The following is a 17,031-nucleotide window of genomic DNA, read 5'->3' on the forward strand; positions in this document are numbered from 1 at the left end:
ATATATTTTGCTTTTTAGGGCCATACCTGTGGCATATGGAGGTTCCCAGGCTAGGAGTCAAATTGGAGCTACAAGCTGCTGGTCTATGCCACAGCTACAGCAAGGCAGGATCTGAATCTTGTCTGCAACCTAGGTCACAGCTCACACCAGATCCTTAACCCACTGATCGAGGCCAGGGATTGAACCTGCATCCTCATGGATACTAGTCAGGTTCGTTTCCACTGAGCCATAACAGGAACTCCTGAATTTGCTTTTTTTTTACTTCACTTTATATTGCTAATATATTTTTAGGATATTAAATATAATTCTAGAGCATGGTTCTTAGCTCCATCAGAGCCAACATTCCCCTTTCACAGGAAATATTTTATAATACCTTTATCATCCTGAAATGAAATTCATAGACAAAGTATTGTATGTGCATGAACTATGTATAAAAAAAATCATTCCTTAGCTGTAACATGCAGGATAATTAAAAACAAAGCAATTTGTAATGAAATACTGTATGAAATGCTCAGCTATGTCTTCACTAGAAGGCAGAGTGAAGAAGTTAGATGTTTGTACCTTGAAGTAACTTTGTTTTTTAAAATTTATTTTTATTTCTTTATTTATTTGGCTGTGCCTGCAGCCTGCAGAAGTCTCCTGGCCAGGGAAGGAATCCATGCCATAGATGCGAGCCGCATCTCACCACAGCTCATGGCAACACCGGATCCTTAACCCACTGAGCAAGGCCAGGGATCGAACCTGCAACCTCATGTTTCCTAGTCGGATTCGTTAACCACTGAGACATGACAGGATCTCCCATGGAACTCTTGAATTTATTTTTTTATTTAGGTAACACTGGTTTATAACACTATATTTATACATAACATTATAACATTATATTTCTACTTCTGTATATACTACAGCATACTTATCACTAAAAATTTAGTTTCCCTGTCACCACACAGCTGATCCTTTTTACCAATTTTTGCCTACTCCTCCCTACCCCCTCCTTCCCTCTGATAACTACTATTCTGTTCTCTGATCCACATATCTGTTTTTATTGGGTTTGATTTGTTCAGGGTTGTTTTGCTTGTTTGCTTGTTTTTTATATTCCATATAATAGTAAAATTATACAGTATTTGTCTTTCTCTTGTAGCTTTAACCTGAATGTCATGACTATAAAAGCAGACTGATATACAGATGTGTTGATTTATCATAAGGGTGACACTGTTGTGAGTCACATGATTTTACCAAGATGGTGAACCATTCTTGGTAAAATTCCAAGCAAAACCAAATAAATTCTTTCCTTTATTTTCCTAATAACTACATTCCTAGAAAATGTATGTTAAGACAATGGAAAACATTATGCTTCATGTGAAATAGAATTGAGGTCTAGGTTCAGATCATACACAAGAGTTTTTTAAACTACAGGAATACTTAGAGGGACATTCAGAAATCATGTAGCTTGCAAGGCCATGCATCCTTTCATATACAGAACTTTTCTAGAATTCCTGAGAATCCTAGAATTTCTAGCCTCCCTGGAACCTGTCCACTAATCCCAAGTACCACCTCCCACCACTACCTATATGATTATGATGTCCAAAAACCTTCCATACAACTGTCAAAATGCCCCACCCATGAGTGGGTGATTGCTAATTAAAGATTGTGATTGCAAAAGTGTATTTTAAAGATGTGTTAGCATTCCATTGAATTAATATGCACCAGTGGATTACCAGCTTTTCACTAAGTTCAAGGATGCAGTCTCCTTAAGTTAGTGAATAATCATTATAACAACCACTGACTGAGACCACATAATGTCCCAGACATTTTATTTGCATTTGGCTATTTAACCTTTACAACTGCCATATAAGGTTAAGTATTATTCCCCCCATTTTATAGATGGAAAAACCCAAGGCTCGAAGTATCAAATAACTTTCTTCAGGGGAGTCAAGCTCCAAACCCAGATCTTTTTGATGTTTAAGTCCATGTCCTTAGCCACAACAACGTATTGCCAGATGTAGTTTGTATTATATCTTAGAGAAATTATTCTCTTTCTGTTCAATTCTTTTCTTACCTTCTGATATAGTTTCCCTTCATAATTGCCCTTCCTTTTTTATCTTTCTGTAACAATTCCCTTCTGGAAAACATGAGGCTCTTCCCCAGTCCCTCCTCCTCCTGACTTTTCAAGTGGAGATCTATGTTAGATTTGGCTCAGCTACAATTGGTTCTAATTAATGTCTCTACCCTCAGGCTGTCTTTGTATAAATGACTCAATATAACTGAGCAAATTCAATTTTTAAAGGAGTTTGAGAATTTTTAATTCAAACTAACATGTCCAGGGAGTATACTATTACATGTTCATTGCCTCTTTTTTTTCTCACCAGCCATTCACTTTTTAAGTGATTGGATGGTTGCTTTCACTCCCTGACTAGTAGCATCTGAAATATTATTTCAGTGATTATGAATGACCTGGTCCTGAGTGGAGTGCTTTTTTTCCCCTACTACTAGAGTAGAAGGAACTTGAGGAGGGAGAATATATGCTACTATGTTTCTACACTGTTACATTGTAATGCTTGTATGTAATAAATTCACAGTAAGTATCTATTGAGCGACTGCATGAAGCTAACTTCAGTCTCATTTAGCACAATAAGCTAAATCTGAACAGACTTCCTCACTTAGATCCTTTGTATTTTGTTTTCCACACTTATAAAATGAGCTGAATTCATAGGACTGTGATAAAGACACATGAGCTATTTATGAGTTGTGGAAATTTGAAAAGAATAACTCCTCTTCCCCCTTTATCTTTTCCCCACAGTCTTTTAATCTTTAATAGACAATTTTAGCTGGATCACAGGAAATGAAGAGAGGGTTATTTGTCCATGCTTGAACCAGACTGCCCAAAGGGGGATCTTTCCACCCTCCCACCCTGCTCGGCATGGTTGTCTCAAGGGCAATCCATTTAAGGACCCCAATGGCTAGGGAAAGCCAGAGCTACCAGGCAGGGTCATGTGGCCCAACTGTCTCCTGATCATCTAGAAATTCTTCTAATGCTAAACTTGGAAGGTCTGGGTTTTTTAAAGAAAAACAGAATCCTGACACATAAGATTTGTTGCTTTCTCCTCAGAGCCTCCCTAGCACATGACACTCACTAAGAATTTCTATCATGGAGTTGCTGTTGTGGCATGGTGGAAATGAATCCAACTAGTAACCATGAGATTGCAGGTTTGATCCCTGGCCTTGCTCAGTGGGTTAAGGATCTGACATTGCCCTGAGCTGTGGTGTAGATCTCAGATGCGGCTCCAATCCTGCGTTGCTGTGACTGTGGTTAGGCCGGCAGCTATAGTTCCAATTGGACCTCTAGCCTGGGAACCTCCATATGCTGCAAGTGTGGCCCTAAAAAGAAAAAAAAAATTCTATCATAAATACATGAGCCAGTATATACTTACTAAGTCATACATAGGTCTTGCTAAGTCCCTATCATTGTGTGTCATAGCCAGCATCTAAATGCATTACAGGCAACTTTTATTTAGGTTCAACTCAATGCCGACTGAGAACCTTCCATGAACAAGGAACAGACCTAGCTGCTCTGGGAGACACGAGTATGAATAAGATATGGCATCTTGTTTTAAGGAACTAAAAATCTGGTGGTGGAGACAGACGCAGATATAAATAACCTTTTCTCTAATGTGTAACCCCAGGGATGTTCTGAAGTTCCCTAGCCCATGACCTTCCTCTCTTTTCGCAGGCATTTTCCAACTTCTCGCTCCCTTAAGAACACTTGCGCTGTTGTGCTTTATCTTCCTGCCTTTGTCACTCCCTTGACACCATTCTCATATTCTTTCATATCCACAGTTCTTATTGTTCCAATAGCTCTTTCCTCTTTCTTTATTTAAGCAAACTTCGAGCACATCCTTCTTGAGTAAAGAAAAGACTTCCCTGGAGGCTTTTCTTCGATTATCTTTCAAGTTTGGTTTCTTTTCTTCTTTTCTTTTCTTTTTCTTTTTCTTTTTTTTTTTTAAGTTTTTCTGTACTTCAAGTTGACCATTCTTAACCTTTGGTAGGTAGAACAGCCTTCTCTATATTTTCCCCAGAAGATACTTAGTAGATGTTTTATTAGTAAAGTGAAAAATCTGTACCTAGTGTGTTTCTATTTTTTTTCCCCTGTGTCACATAATATATTACAGAAGCTGAGTAAAATTCAGCTTAAAGGATGGACATATGCATGCTGCCTGTTATCAATAATATTGCCTCATTAAAATCAGATGAGTCAATAAATGACTTGTGTATCAAGGTCCCATAAAACAACGTAAGGCAAAAAAATATAATGCCTTTCTAAACATTTTCAGTTTTTTTTTCTAATTTTAGCGAAAGAAAATGAAATGCGACTTTGCATTTTTAAACAAATATTGTATTACTATATTTCTGATTCTGTATAGCACTTTACAATTTTCAAAACTTTTTGATGTGTAATTAGCTCATTTGATCTTTATATCAACATCTGATTTTGAATAAATCATTCATATCACAACTGCCAATTTTAGCAAATAAGAAAACTCAGAGATGCCAAATGACACTTTTTTTTTTTTTTTTTTTTTTTTTTTGCTATTTTAGGGCCATATCTGGGGCATATGGAAGTTCCTAGGCTAGGAGTCCAATTGGAGCTACAAGCTGCTGGCCTACTCAGCAGCCACAGCAACTCGGGATGAAAGCCACAGCTCACGGCAACACCGGATCCTTAACTCACTGAGCGAGGTCAGGGATCAAACCCACATCCTCATGGATCCTAGACTGGTTCATTAACCGCTGAGCCACAAAGGGAACTCTGAAAAATTACATCTTTTAATTCACAGGATCTGCTTATATGTGGCAGCTCTAGACCTCAAATCCAGGCATTCATACTTTTAGAACATTATTCTTCTGCCTCTTCATGCTATACATACTTCATCAAGCTACTTATACTTGGATTTAAATGTGATTTTAATTGTGTCGAAAATACTAAACCATAACTTCTATATTTTTCACCCAACATTTAGGTAGAAAAAAAAATTTTTTTTTTGTCTTTTTGCCATTTCTTGGGCCGCTCCCGCGGCATATGGAGTTTCCCAGGCTAGGGGTCTAATTGGAGCTGTAGCTGCCAGCCTATGCCAGAGCCACAGCAACTCGGGATCCAAGCCGTGTCTGCAACCTACACCACAGCTCACAGCAATGCCGGATCGTTAACCCACTGAGCAAGGGCAAGGATCGAACCTGCAACTCATGGTTCCTAGTCGGATTCGTTAACCACTGCGCCACGACGGGAACTCCATAGGTAGAAAATTAATACAGATTATGTGGTTTAGTAGTAAAGCTCTGTGAAGAGTGATGGCTTGGAGCTCCCGCTGTGGCCCAACGGGATTGGTGGCATCTTGAAGTGCTGAGATCCAGCATTGCTGCCACTGTGGCTTGGCCTGGGAGCTCCAATATGCCCACGGAGCAGCCAGAAATGGAAAAAAAAAAAAAAAAAAAAAAAAAGAATGATGACCAATTTTTTTTTTTTTTTAATGCTGCAACATGGCATATGGAAATTTCCGAGCTAGGGGTTGAATTAGAGCTACAGCTGCTGGCCTCCACCACAGCCACAGCAATGCAGCCACATCTGGAACCTACAGCACAGCTCAGATCCTTAACCCACTGAGTGAAGCCAGGGATCAAACCTGAGTCCTCATGGATACTAGTCATGTTTGTTTCTGCTGAGCCATAATGGGAACACCTGAAGTTTTCAACTCTTACTTTTATGGACATTGATAAGGCAGAAATTGAAGAAATATGTTCTCTGTAGCCCGGTACTCATACTAGTGTGAGAAGAAATCTCAACAGGCCACTGATCAGCTGGGAGAGGCATATGATAGTGGCAATATACTGTTGGAAATCTTTGGGTAACTTAAGATTCTCTTGGGCTGTCATCAATTTTAAGAGATTTAACTGTCAAATTTCCAAGTGCTTTGGAAATTTCTACTTTCTTGTATCACCTATAATTTACTGCATAGAGAAAAAATCTGGATGACTGAACACATTAACAGTGGTTATTTATAGGGAGAGCAATTATTGGAGAGAGACTTCCATTTTTATTTTACACTCTTTAGAATTATTATATTACTTTTGTTACAAAAATAAAAATTTTAGGGTGCTGTGTTAATAATCCCAAACTGAAAATAAGCTTGTCTTCCAGACATTTCAGACAATGGGTACAATTCTCAGGGTGAAAAAAAAATTCTCTACTTTCTAAAGTAGATTTTTACCAATATGACTTACAGGTATGGACACTTAGAAAAACATTATTTTCATTCACTTCTCTCCCTTCATAAGTATTTTACTATTTGATTATGCCCAGAGATTCTTGGATTCTTGTGTGCCTATATTTTTCAAGGAACAGACAATATATATATATGTATGTATGTTGTTGTTGTTGTCTTTTTGTCTTTTTGCCTTTTCTAGGGCCGCTCTTGTGGCATATGGAGATTCCCAGGCTAGGGGTTGAATCGGAGCTGTAGCTGCCAGTCTATGCCACAGCCACAGCCACGCAGGATCCGAGCCGTGTCTGCAACCAACACCACACCTCGCGGTAATGCCAGATCCTTAACGCACTGAGCAAGGCCAGGGATTGAACCCACAACCTCATGGTTCCTAGTCAGATTCATTAACCACTGAGCCATGACGAGAACTCCAGGAATAGACTATATTCTTGGTACATAGTCAGTGCTCAATAAATGTTTGTTGAATGAATGCATTAAATAAAGCTTAATTGTAGTCTATTTTGAAGTCAGAATAACATTTAATACAGAAGGATACAAGTTTGGGTTCTGAAACAGTTTTTTTCCCCTAGTAACCTAAAAATGTTATAATAATCTCTAAAAGTTATTGTTTAAAATTCCCTTTTTATTTCAGGGAATAGTTTATATAATTAAACATCTGATTTAACAAATAAGTTATATTTAATATTTTAATTTCTAAAGGAATTATTAAATAAGTAGTTTATGTTGACGAAGCTCTTTCACGTTATTTAATTAGCATTTCTTCATGACTATACTTCTGGTGCTATTATCTGAGTTTAAAAAATGTGATTGAGGAGTTCCCATTGAGGCTCAGTGGTAACAAACCTGACTAGCATCTATGAAGTTGAGGGTTTTGTCCCTGGCCTCCCTCAGTGGGTTAAGGATCTGGTGTTGCAGTGAGCTTTGGTGTAGGTCGAAGATATGGCTCAGATCTGGTGCTGCCTTGACTGTGGTATAGGCTGGCAGCTGCAGCTCTGATGTATTCCCTAACCTGGGAACTTCCATGTGCTGAGGATGCGGCCCTAAAAAAAAAAAAAGAAAAAAGGTGATTAAATGAATGAATGGATGGATGAATAAATGCTTTGCTTAAGATCTCAAAGACAGCTTAGCGTTGATTGCCTTTTTTTTTTTAATAATTTTTTTATTTTCCCACTGTACAGCAAGGGGGTCAGGTTATCCTTACATGTATACATTACAATTACATTTTTTCCTCCACCATTTGTTCTGTTGCAACATGAGTATCTAGACAAGGTTCTCAATGCTATTCAGCAGGATCTCCTTGTACATCTATTCTTATCTCCCCCGACTCCTGTTTGGCCCCCTGAGCCCTGTTTTCCCCTCAGAACAAAGAGGTAGTAGTGCAATGCTTTTTTTCCATGGCAGTAAATAAGTGGGTCATTTGTAGTAAATGCTTGACCAGGAAAAGTTGAAAGACTGAACCAAATAAGAAATATCTGCTTACTGCAGGTATGGTTTAGCATCTTAGTTTATAATTTATCTGTAGGAAATATTATGATCAGCATTAGCAAATCTTTTCAGTCTTTAAATTTACAAACTCACGTTTCTTCAGCAGTGCTAAAGGAAAATTGTCTTCTTTTCTATGCCTGGGGTGGCGGGGGGAAGGGGAGAGAGAGAGAGACAGAACGCAAAATTGAAATGGATCTGAAATACTGAGATTTCTTTGCTATATTTTTATTGAATTTGCATTTTAAAATTGAAGGAATGGATCTAACTAAAAATTGGCATTTATAGGGAAAATTACGATTTGGGGAGTAGGTCAGCTTTTACTAAGTTTATTTGCCTTTTTTTATTATATTTTTATTGAGTCTTTTTCTATAGTTTTTTGGGAATTAAGCCAGTTGTTGTAGAGGGAAACTTGTTTGTATGCACATGTAAGATTTCCCCCCACTTCCTTTAATGTTCATGTGAATTTATTAAATTTCTTTGGCTTGGGATATTTGCCTCTCTTGATCTTTTGTGTTCTGAACAGCGCTTTCCCTTCCATCTATTGTTCATGTGAATTAGGTGTTCACAGTTGCATTTACAAACTGTTGGGGAAATTAAAAGTTTTCCTTGGTGGCATGTAACTCAGAATACAAACCACTCTTGGTAGGTGCCAGTTATGACTGATACCTGTCCCAGTCTAAGCACCAGCACAGGTGTTATAAGTCATAACACCAAAGTTGAATTATAGCTTTTGACTAATAGACACCAAATTCTCATTATTTCATAGTTCTCTTGGGAAACGCAAATGTTCTCCAAATTATTTGGTTTTAGGGTTGGGGTTTTTTTTCCTTGTTTGTTTTTTTTTTTTTTTTTCCTATTCAATTCCAAACTCTTTCTTAGCTTTATCTCCCTCTTTGAAATATTTACCAGTGTTATGTCTCAGTATAATCACTGATAAATGTACATTATTATCATGCTGGCTTTTCTTCCTTACTAAGATTTAAATATATTTGAAATATTATTAATACATTTACAGAGTTCTTTTGATTCATAATATGGAACAAATCCTGCTGGATAACATTATGCAAAACAGCTATTTGCTTTAGTAAGAGTAAACCAAAGTAATGAAAATTCCTACCCCTTTGGGCTTATGCATTATTTTAAATGTCAAAATCTATTGAGAAAAATCAAGTATATTCCTCTTCCAGGTAGTTAACTACAAACAGAAACAAAGAAAAACTTGCAATGCTTTTATTTAAACTGTTACAGCATTAAATAAATTTATCTTGAATTTCTAATATAGGAGTCCCTCTCTGCCAAAGATGCGGCCCACTTCCAAACTTTTGTTTGGGAAAAGACCATTTAGAAATAATTGTTTTCGGGAGTTCCCATCGTGGCGCAGTGGTTAACGAATCTGACTAGGAACCATGAGGTTGGGGGTTCGATCCCTGCCCTTGCTCAGTGGGTTAATGATCCGGCATTGCCCTGAGCTGTGGTGTAGGTTGCAGAAGCGGCTCGGATCCAGTGTTGCTGTAGCTCTGGCGTAGGCTGGTGGCTATAGCTCCGATTCGACCCCTTAGCCTGGGAACCTCCATATGCCACGGGAGCAGCCCTAAAAACGCAAAAAAAAAAAAAAGAAAAAAGAAAAAAAAAATAATTGCTTTCTTATACTGTTGCCTTATTAAGTTCTATTTGTTCTCATTTTTCAAAGAAAGAGGCAGATATCACTAATTTTATAGTTGGCAAAGGTTTGTGATGAAATTATGACTGTTTCTCTCTTTATTAAAATCCTTCAATCTCCAAGGATTACAGTGATAAAACACACCCCAGCCTAGCAGGCCAGAGCTGCTCTTTCTAGTGGGGCTCCCACCTTGGTTTCCAAACTTCTAAACCACTTCCTTTCTCAGAATTCCCGCCGACAGTCCCTGCTTTTGGAAATACCAAACCCCACCCAGAATCTGTGTCCCCCTTGACTTTCCATGACAAACTGAGCTGTGAGATTTTCCAAAATCCCAACCTTTTTTTCTGTAGGTTTGAGATTCTCATAGGGCAGTGGTTTCCTCCAGGCTGCAACAGCAGCACCTCACCACCTAAGCAACCAGGGAGCAGAGGGAAGCCTCTGGTCCAAGGCCATACCTACTGAATGTGAAAGCCTGGGGCTGGGGCTTATCTGTGTTTGCAGCAGCACCTCTGATTCTGATCCACAACTCTCCACCGAACCTCACCGATACCCACCTCAGTACCCCCAGACTCACTTGTCTGCACAGCAAGTGCCCAACAAGGCTTTCAGAGGAAACCAATCCTTCCAAACAAACAAAATAAAACAAAAATGGCTGCCTAAAATTGGTTAACTAAAATAAATGAAACTGAAGCTCATTTTCCCAAAGCTTATTTACTTAATGATCACAGATGTTAATGACTAATTTTCCTAAAATTCAGCTCCTTTGAGTATTTTTTACTGCCTTATCATTTTCCAAGTTTGCACATTCTTCAAGCCTCTAATGAAATATCTACTTTCAATCCAAACTGAGATTCTCCCCACCTGAGTTTAGTCTTTTTCTCTTATTTGTTTCCATAGTGAGTTAGGAGCAGGTTTCTCTCTTGTATAACATTATCTATTTCTTGTGGGCAAAACTCTCTTATTTTTCTCATTATGTCTTACACAATGCTTTATGAGTAGTAGACATTTGACAAAAGCTTTTCGATTTCAATGGCAGTACAGTACACTCATTGAGAGTATTGACTGGAGCCAACCTGCATTCAATTGCCAGCCCCTTTACTTACTAGCTTTGTGACTTAGGGTATGCTTTAAATACCACTCTGCCTCAGTCTCCTTATCTATAAAATGGGTGTAATATAATAGTATTCACTATATATGTATATACACATAGAAAGAGCAGCTCTGGCCTGCTAGGCTAGGGAGTTGGTTTATCACTGTAATCCTGGAGATTGAAGGATTTTAATAAAGATGAGAGAGAAACAGTAATAATTTCATCACAAAGCCCCTTTGACCCCCAAGAAAAGATAGTGATACCTGCCACTTTCTTTTAAAAATGTGAAAAAGTAGAATTTAATAAGGCAACAGTACCAAAAAGCAGTTATTTCTACGATCTTTTCCCAAAAAAAAGTTTGGAAGTGGGCTGCATCTTTGGCACAGAGGGACTAGACCAAAGAATAGGAACTGTTTAAAGGATATATCTTTTTTTTTTTTTTTTTTTTTTTTTTTTTGGTCTTTTCGCCTTTTCTAGGGCTGCTCCCTCAGCATATGGAGGTTCCCAGGCTAGGGGTCGAATCGGAGCTGTAGCCACAGGCCTACGCCAGAGCCATAGCAAATTGGGATCTGAGCCGTGTCTGCGACCTACACCACAACTCACAGCAACGCCGGATCCTTAACCCACTAAGCAAGGCCAGGGATCGAACCCACAACTTCATGGTTCCTAGTCGGTTCGTTAACCACTGTGCCACAACGGGAACTCCTAAAGTATACATCTTAACTTTAAACAGTTGTAATATTTATTTTTTATGACAAAATTAGTTATTCTGTTAAATCTGAGTAAGGCAGAGAGTAAAATAAGGCTATTGAAAAGGAAATGAAGATATATAAACAGATATGTGAATAAAAGCATTAGATAACTTTGAGTTTTTAATGTAGGAGGCCCTCTGTGGGGCAGTGGGTTAATCATCTGGCTTGTCTCTGTGGAGTATTTGATTCGATCGTCTGCCTGAATTAGTGGGTTGAGAATCTGGCATTGCTGTAGCTGTGGCATAGGTCACAGCTCCAGCTCAGATTTGATCCCCAGCCTGGGAATATCCATGTGCTGTGGGTGAAGACAAAAAAGAAAAACAAAAAACAAAAAATATAGTTGGGTGAGCTCAGGGTGATTTCCTGTAAGCTATTTTACCCAGACCAGTTTGACTAAGAGTTTCAATATGTCCAAAAGCATATAAAATAGAGAAAGATGCATCAGGATGTGAAACAATCACCCACCCAAGAAAAGTAGCAAGTTGTATAATAATTACTACATATACATGATTCAGGTAGAAAGGCCCTTAGGTGAGTTGCTTAAAATATGAAAGGCAGGGAGTTCCCATCGTGGCGCAGTGGTTGACAAATCCGATTAGGAACCATGAGATTGTGGGTTCGGTCCCTGCCCTTGCTCAGTGGGTTGACGATCCGGCGTTGCCGTGAGCTGTGGTGTAGGTTGCAGACGCGGCTCGGACCCCGCGTTGCTGTAGCTCTGGTGTAGGCCAGTGGCTGCAGCTCCGATTCGACCCCTAGCCTGAGAACCTCCATATGCCTCAGGAGCAGCCCAAAGAAATAGCAAAAAGACAAAAAAAAAAATATATATATATGTATATATATATATATATATATATATATGTATATGAAAAGCAAATGGATCTTATCTAAGTATCTTCTCAGACTAAGTATCTATTCTTCAGCCATAGCCCTTTTTTTCATTCTGACAGACTCCAGAGGACACAATTTGAAAAGAAGTAGGATTAGAGGTTGCAAAGTCAAGTGCGTGTAGAATCTAGGCAGACCCCGAGGATGAGCGAAATGCCCAGAGAGACAGCACAGCGTGTAACGATCATGGTGCATGGGTGGCTGATGGCCCAACTAGAAAGAGAACACATTCTCAGCTCCAGTGAGTGATGACCACGTAGAAACATGGGCTCACGATGACTTGGTCTGTTGGCTATTTTCAAAAGAAGACTGAAATCGAGAGTCTTAACTTAATCAGTTGTCCATTCAATTAAAAAAGACATTTGTGGGCCAATACTATGTGAACAGTGCATATTAAGAATGTTTCTAAGAATTCATATTTCTCCTTAGGAGGGGTGTGTGTGTGTGTGATGTAATAGTTATCTGCCAGATGATGGAAAAAACACAGAGGCATTTTTTTTTTATTATTTTCCCACTGTACAGCAAGGGGGTCAGGTTATCCTTACATGTATACATTGCAATTACAGTTTTTCCCCCAGTCAGAGGCATTTTTTACCATTCACACTAGAGGGAAAAGTTAAAGAGAATCAGACTTTAATGCCAATGTCATAGGGGACTGTTCTGTCATCCTTGGAGGGTGCTAATTGACATTAAAAACTGTCTTGTTGGAGTCTTAACTGAATGACTCCAAATATTGGATATGTATCGAATAGGAAGGGCTGTAAATCGTGCGGTAAGGCCTTCTCTTCTACGTATAGAAGGAGCTTCAGCAAAGACTGGTGTAGCATTGTACCTTGGAAGTAAGATGACACTGGTGTTCTTACAGTAAGATATGGACCTCAGGACAGAGTTAAAAGTCAACCATAAGAAGGCCTGCTGTGGGAGCTCCCGTTGTGGTGCAGTGGTTAACGAACCTGACTAGGAACCATGAGGTTGCAGGTTCGATCCCTGACCTTGCTCAGTGGGTTAAAGATTTGGTGTTGCCGTGAGCTGTGGTATAGTTCGCAGGCACGGCTCAGATCCCAATTTGTTATGGCTCTGGTGTAGGCCAGTGGCTACAGCTCGGATTAGACCCCTAGCCCGGGAGCAGCCCTAGAAAAGGCAAAAAGACGAAAAAAAAAAAAAAAAAAGAAGGCCTGCTTCAAATGGCTTGGCTTTCTGCCTTCATTCCTTTGAACTATGGAAATTGTTATTATTAGCATGATGTTAAAAATTTTCACCAACACGTACAATTCTCTTTGTGTATCCCACCTAGTTAAATTCTGATCTAGCAATGCAGTTGACCCTCCATATTCAAGAGTTCTGCATCCATGGCCCAAATAGCCATAGATCAAAAATATTTTTTAAAAAATTCCAGAAATTTTCAAAAAACAAAACTTGAAGGGAGTTCCCATCATGGCACAGTGGTTAATGAATCTGACTAGGAACCATGAGGTTGAGGGTTCGATCCCTGGCCTTGCTCAGTGGGTTAAGGATCCGGCGTTGCCATGAGCTGTGGTGTGGGTTGTAGATGCGGCTCGGATCCCGAGTTGCTGTGGCTCTGGCGTAGGCCAGCAGCAAAAGCTCTGATTCCACCCCTAGTCTGGGAACCTCTATATGCTGCAGGAGCGGCCCTAGAAAAGGCAAAAAGGCAAAAACAAACAAACAAACAAAAAAACTTGAAGTTGCCATGCTGACAGTGATTTATATATCATTTACATTGTATTTCCAACTATTTACATAGTATTTACGATGTATTAAGTATCATAAATAATCTAGAGATGACTTAAGGTATACCAGAGGGTGTGCACAGGTTATAAGTTAATACCAGGACACTTTGTTTTTTATTTTTATTTTTTTGTTTTTTTTAGGGCCATACCTGTGGCATATGGAATTTCCAGGCTAGGGGTCAAAATAGAGCTGCAGCCGCATGCCTACACCACAGCCACAGCAATGTTAGATCTGAGCCACGTCTGTGACCTACTCCACAGCTCCCAGCAACACGGGATCCTCATCTCACTGAGTGAGGCCAGGGATCAAACCTGCACCCTCATGGCTTCTAGTCGGGTATGTAACCCACTGTGCCACAATAGGAACTCCACTAGGACACGGAGCATCTTCAGAATTTGGTGTCCGTGGGGGTCCTGGAACCAATTTCCCCACAGATACTGAAGGACAGCTGTATACTGACTAGGAATCTGTATTACTCAGGGGGGATACAATTTAAAAGAGTCAGTTTTCAAGGACATACCTAGCAAGGTGGACAGGATAAATTAAGGAGATGGTTGGTAGCAAATGATGTATAACCAGTATAGTATTCTTTTTTTTTTTTTTTTTGTCTTTGTTTGCCTTTTCTAGGGCTGCTTCCGTGGCATATGGAGGTTCCCAGGCCAGGGGTCCAATTGAAGCTGTAGCCGCTGGCCTATGCCAGAGCCACAACAACTCAGGATCCGAGCCGCATCTGCAACCTACACCACAGCTCATGGCAACACCAGATCCCCAACCCACTGGGCAAGGCCAGGGATCGAACCTGCAACCTCATGGTTCCTAGTCGGATTCATTAACCACTGAGCCACGACGGGAACTCCTAGTATAGTATTCTTTTAAAATAAGAAATGATCAATAGCTACCAGATTACAGCAAGGAGAAAAAACTGTTAGGAAAAAATGAGTAAAGATACTGAAGCATTTTTGTAGCAGGTGGAGTTATGGCAACGTGATAAGGGCAGAACAGCTTTGTAAAAATAAAAGCATCCTTCTAATCTACTAAATTATTTGAAAGAAGCAACATAAATGACAAAGGATTAATCAGTGAGTATAATTTACTCAGATTTCCTCATAAATTGTAATAATGCTTTCTTATTATAGACTATGAAAGATACTTAATTCTCATGGAATAAGGGATATGATAAATAGTCACAGGTAACTTGATAAAATTTAGCAAACTGACCAGGATTTTATATTAATTCAATTAAGATTAAGTTAAAATATAGGGCACAGAGTACCATATTTTATTTTATAACCTGGAACTTTTTCTTTTATAAAATGGGTGCAAGGAAAAAAAAAAAAAAAACCCTGCTAATCTTGGCCAAAGAAAACTTAGGAAAATTAAACAATAAATGAGACCTAGTAAACCTCATAATTGGGCATCGTTATTGTAAAAAACACAATCATGCTTGCTTGGCTTACTCTCAGAGGGTTTTCTGCGCATGGCTGTGTTTTCCAGACCAAGAAGGAACTAGAGTTTGGGTATTTATCTGCTTTTAGGACCTCAGCAATAATTTTGGGTCCTAAACTTCAGCATAAAATGCTCCCAAGCTCTGGATGGATGTACGGATTGTACCAAGGGACTGTCTCATTGAGTGTTTGCAAACACATTGCTGCTGTCTGGCCTCGGCCCTTTTTTGTCCTCTCCTGCTGCCTTTGACTACTGTCTGTCTGTAAGGAAGGTGCCCAAGCCATCGAAGCTCACACTGTCCTAAGTGGGTCACAGGCTGCAGCTGGCCACGTTGGAGAATTGCTCTGATGTCCTTTCTGTTACCTGGTTCCCATAAACAAGAAGTCCTGTGCTCACATGACCCCTGAGGTCTCAGCGTCATATCATTTACATATTTTTCTTTTGCCTCCCTGCTCAGGTTCTAACATGCATCCTTGGAAGGCACTAGGTAGAAGCAGAGCCCACACCCAGAAGGGCCTTTCCTTCGCATTGGTCTTGTACCCTTCAAACCCTCTCACCTGCCTTCAGATGAACCGTTCCTCAGAGCCAGGCAAAGCTACGCAGCAGGTCCTGTGTCTGTCCAACTTGTGTCTGCATCTAGGGTGTGAGCCACTTGGGTTAAGTGGAGCCCTCCCAAAACAGAGCTGCTACTTCCTGAATCTGCTCTGCAGGCTGTGTAAACGGTGAGTTGTGGTAACTCTGCAAAAATCCCCACCCTCACTGACAGCCACGGGAGGGGTTGGGCATCTTCCGATAGTGGAGTCTTGAGAACCAGGATGTCTTAGTCTCCCTCACCTTCTGGATGTAGCCCTCCTGGTGAGGATTCAGGAGAGCCATGCATTCTTGTATTTTCTTGAACAATTACGTTTTATACCAGTGATGATGGTTCAAAAATAGGAAAAAAAAGCAATTACCAGCACATATTTTAGAACCTAAATTATTACAGTTGAAAAGAAATTTTATTTTATTTATTTATTTTTTGTCTTTTTGCCTTATCTAGGGCCACTCCCATGGCACATGGAGATTCCCAGCCTAGGGATCTAATTGGAGCTGTAGCTGCCGGCCTAGACAAGAGCCACAGCAATGCAGGATCTGAGCCGAGTCTGCAACCTACACCACTGATCACGGCAATGCCAGATCCTTAACCCACTGAGCAAGACCAGGGATCAAACCCTAAACCTCATGGTTCCTAGTGGGATTCGTTGACCACTGCATCATGACAGGAACTCTTGCAAAGAAATTTTATTTAGTAATCTTTCTATTCTTATTTCTATGCCCAGCATTATTATTTTCCTTTGATCTTTGGAGACATCTATTTATCTTTCTAAATAATAGCTGTTTTTCCTGATGGATAAAAATGCTAATTACTCCCTCCCCTTGGGTCCCTGCATATCCCTTTGACCTATTGTGTTTTTGGTTTGGGTTTTGGTTTTTTTGTTGGGTTATAGCTGTTATCTGTCCCAGAGGAGCCAGAAAGTCATCTATTATTTATTCATTAAAAATTAACCCATGAGATTTCCCATCAGGCTCAGTGGTAACCAACACGACTAGTATCCACAAGGACTCAGGTTTGATCCCTGGCCTTGCTCAATGGGTTAAGGATCCCACGTTGCCATGAGCTATAGTGTAGGTGGCAGATGTGGCTCAGAT

At 39.7% G+C, this 17,031-nt stretch overlaps 1 protein-coding gene across 4 annotated transcripts in view; it reads left to right on the forward strand.

Moving 5' to 3' along the window:
- MRPL1 (mitochondrial ribosomal protein L1) overlaps positions 1-17,031 on the forward strand; it is a 189,627-nt gene that overhangs the window by 14,362 nt on the left and 158,234 nt on the right. For 2 of the 4 annotated variants that reach the window (XM_084972617.1, XM_021100620.2), the window contains exon 2: positions 15,800-16,064. The exons of the other annotated variants lie outside the window; for them this stretch is intronic. The gene's annotated coding sequence lies outside the window, so the exon portion shown is untranslated. The remainder of the gene's footprint in view (positions 1-15,799; positions 16,065-17,031) is intronic. 4 annotated transcript variants of the gene reach the window in all.

This window comes from Sus scrofa, chromosome 8 (assembly GCF_054392235.1).
Source record: "Sus scrofa isolate SSC_HxYL_T2T_F1_AM1 chromosome 8, Sscrofa_HxYL_maternal_Yorkshire_Landrace_v2.0, whole genome shotgun sequence".
Classification (NCBI taxonomy): Eukaryota; Metazoa; Chordata; class Mammalia; order Artiodactyla; family Suidae; genus Sus; species Sus scrofa.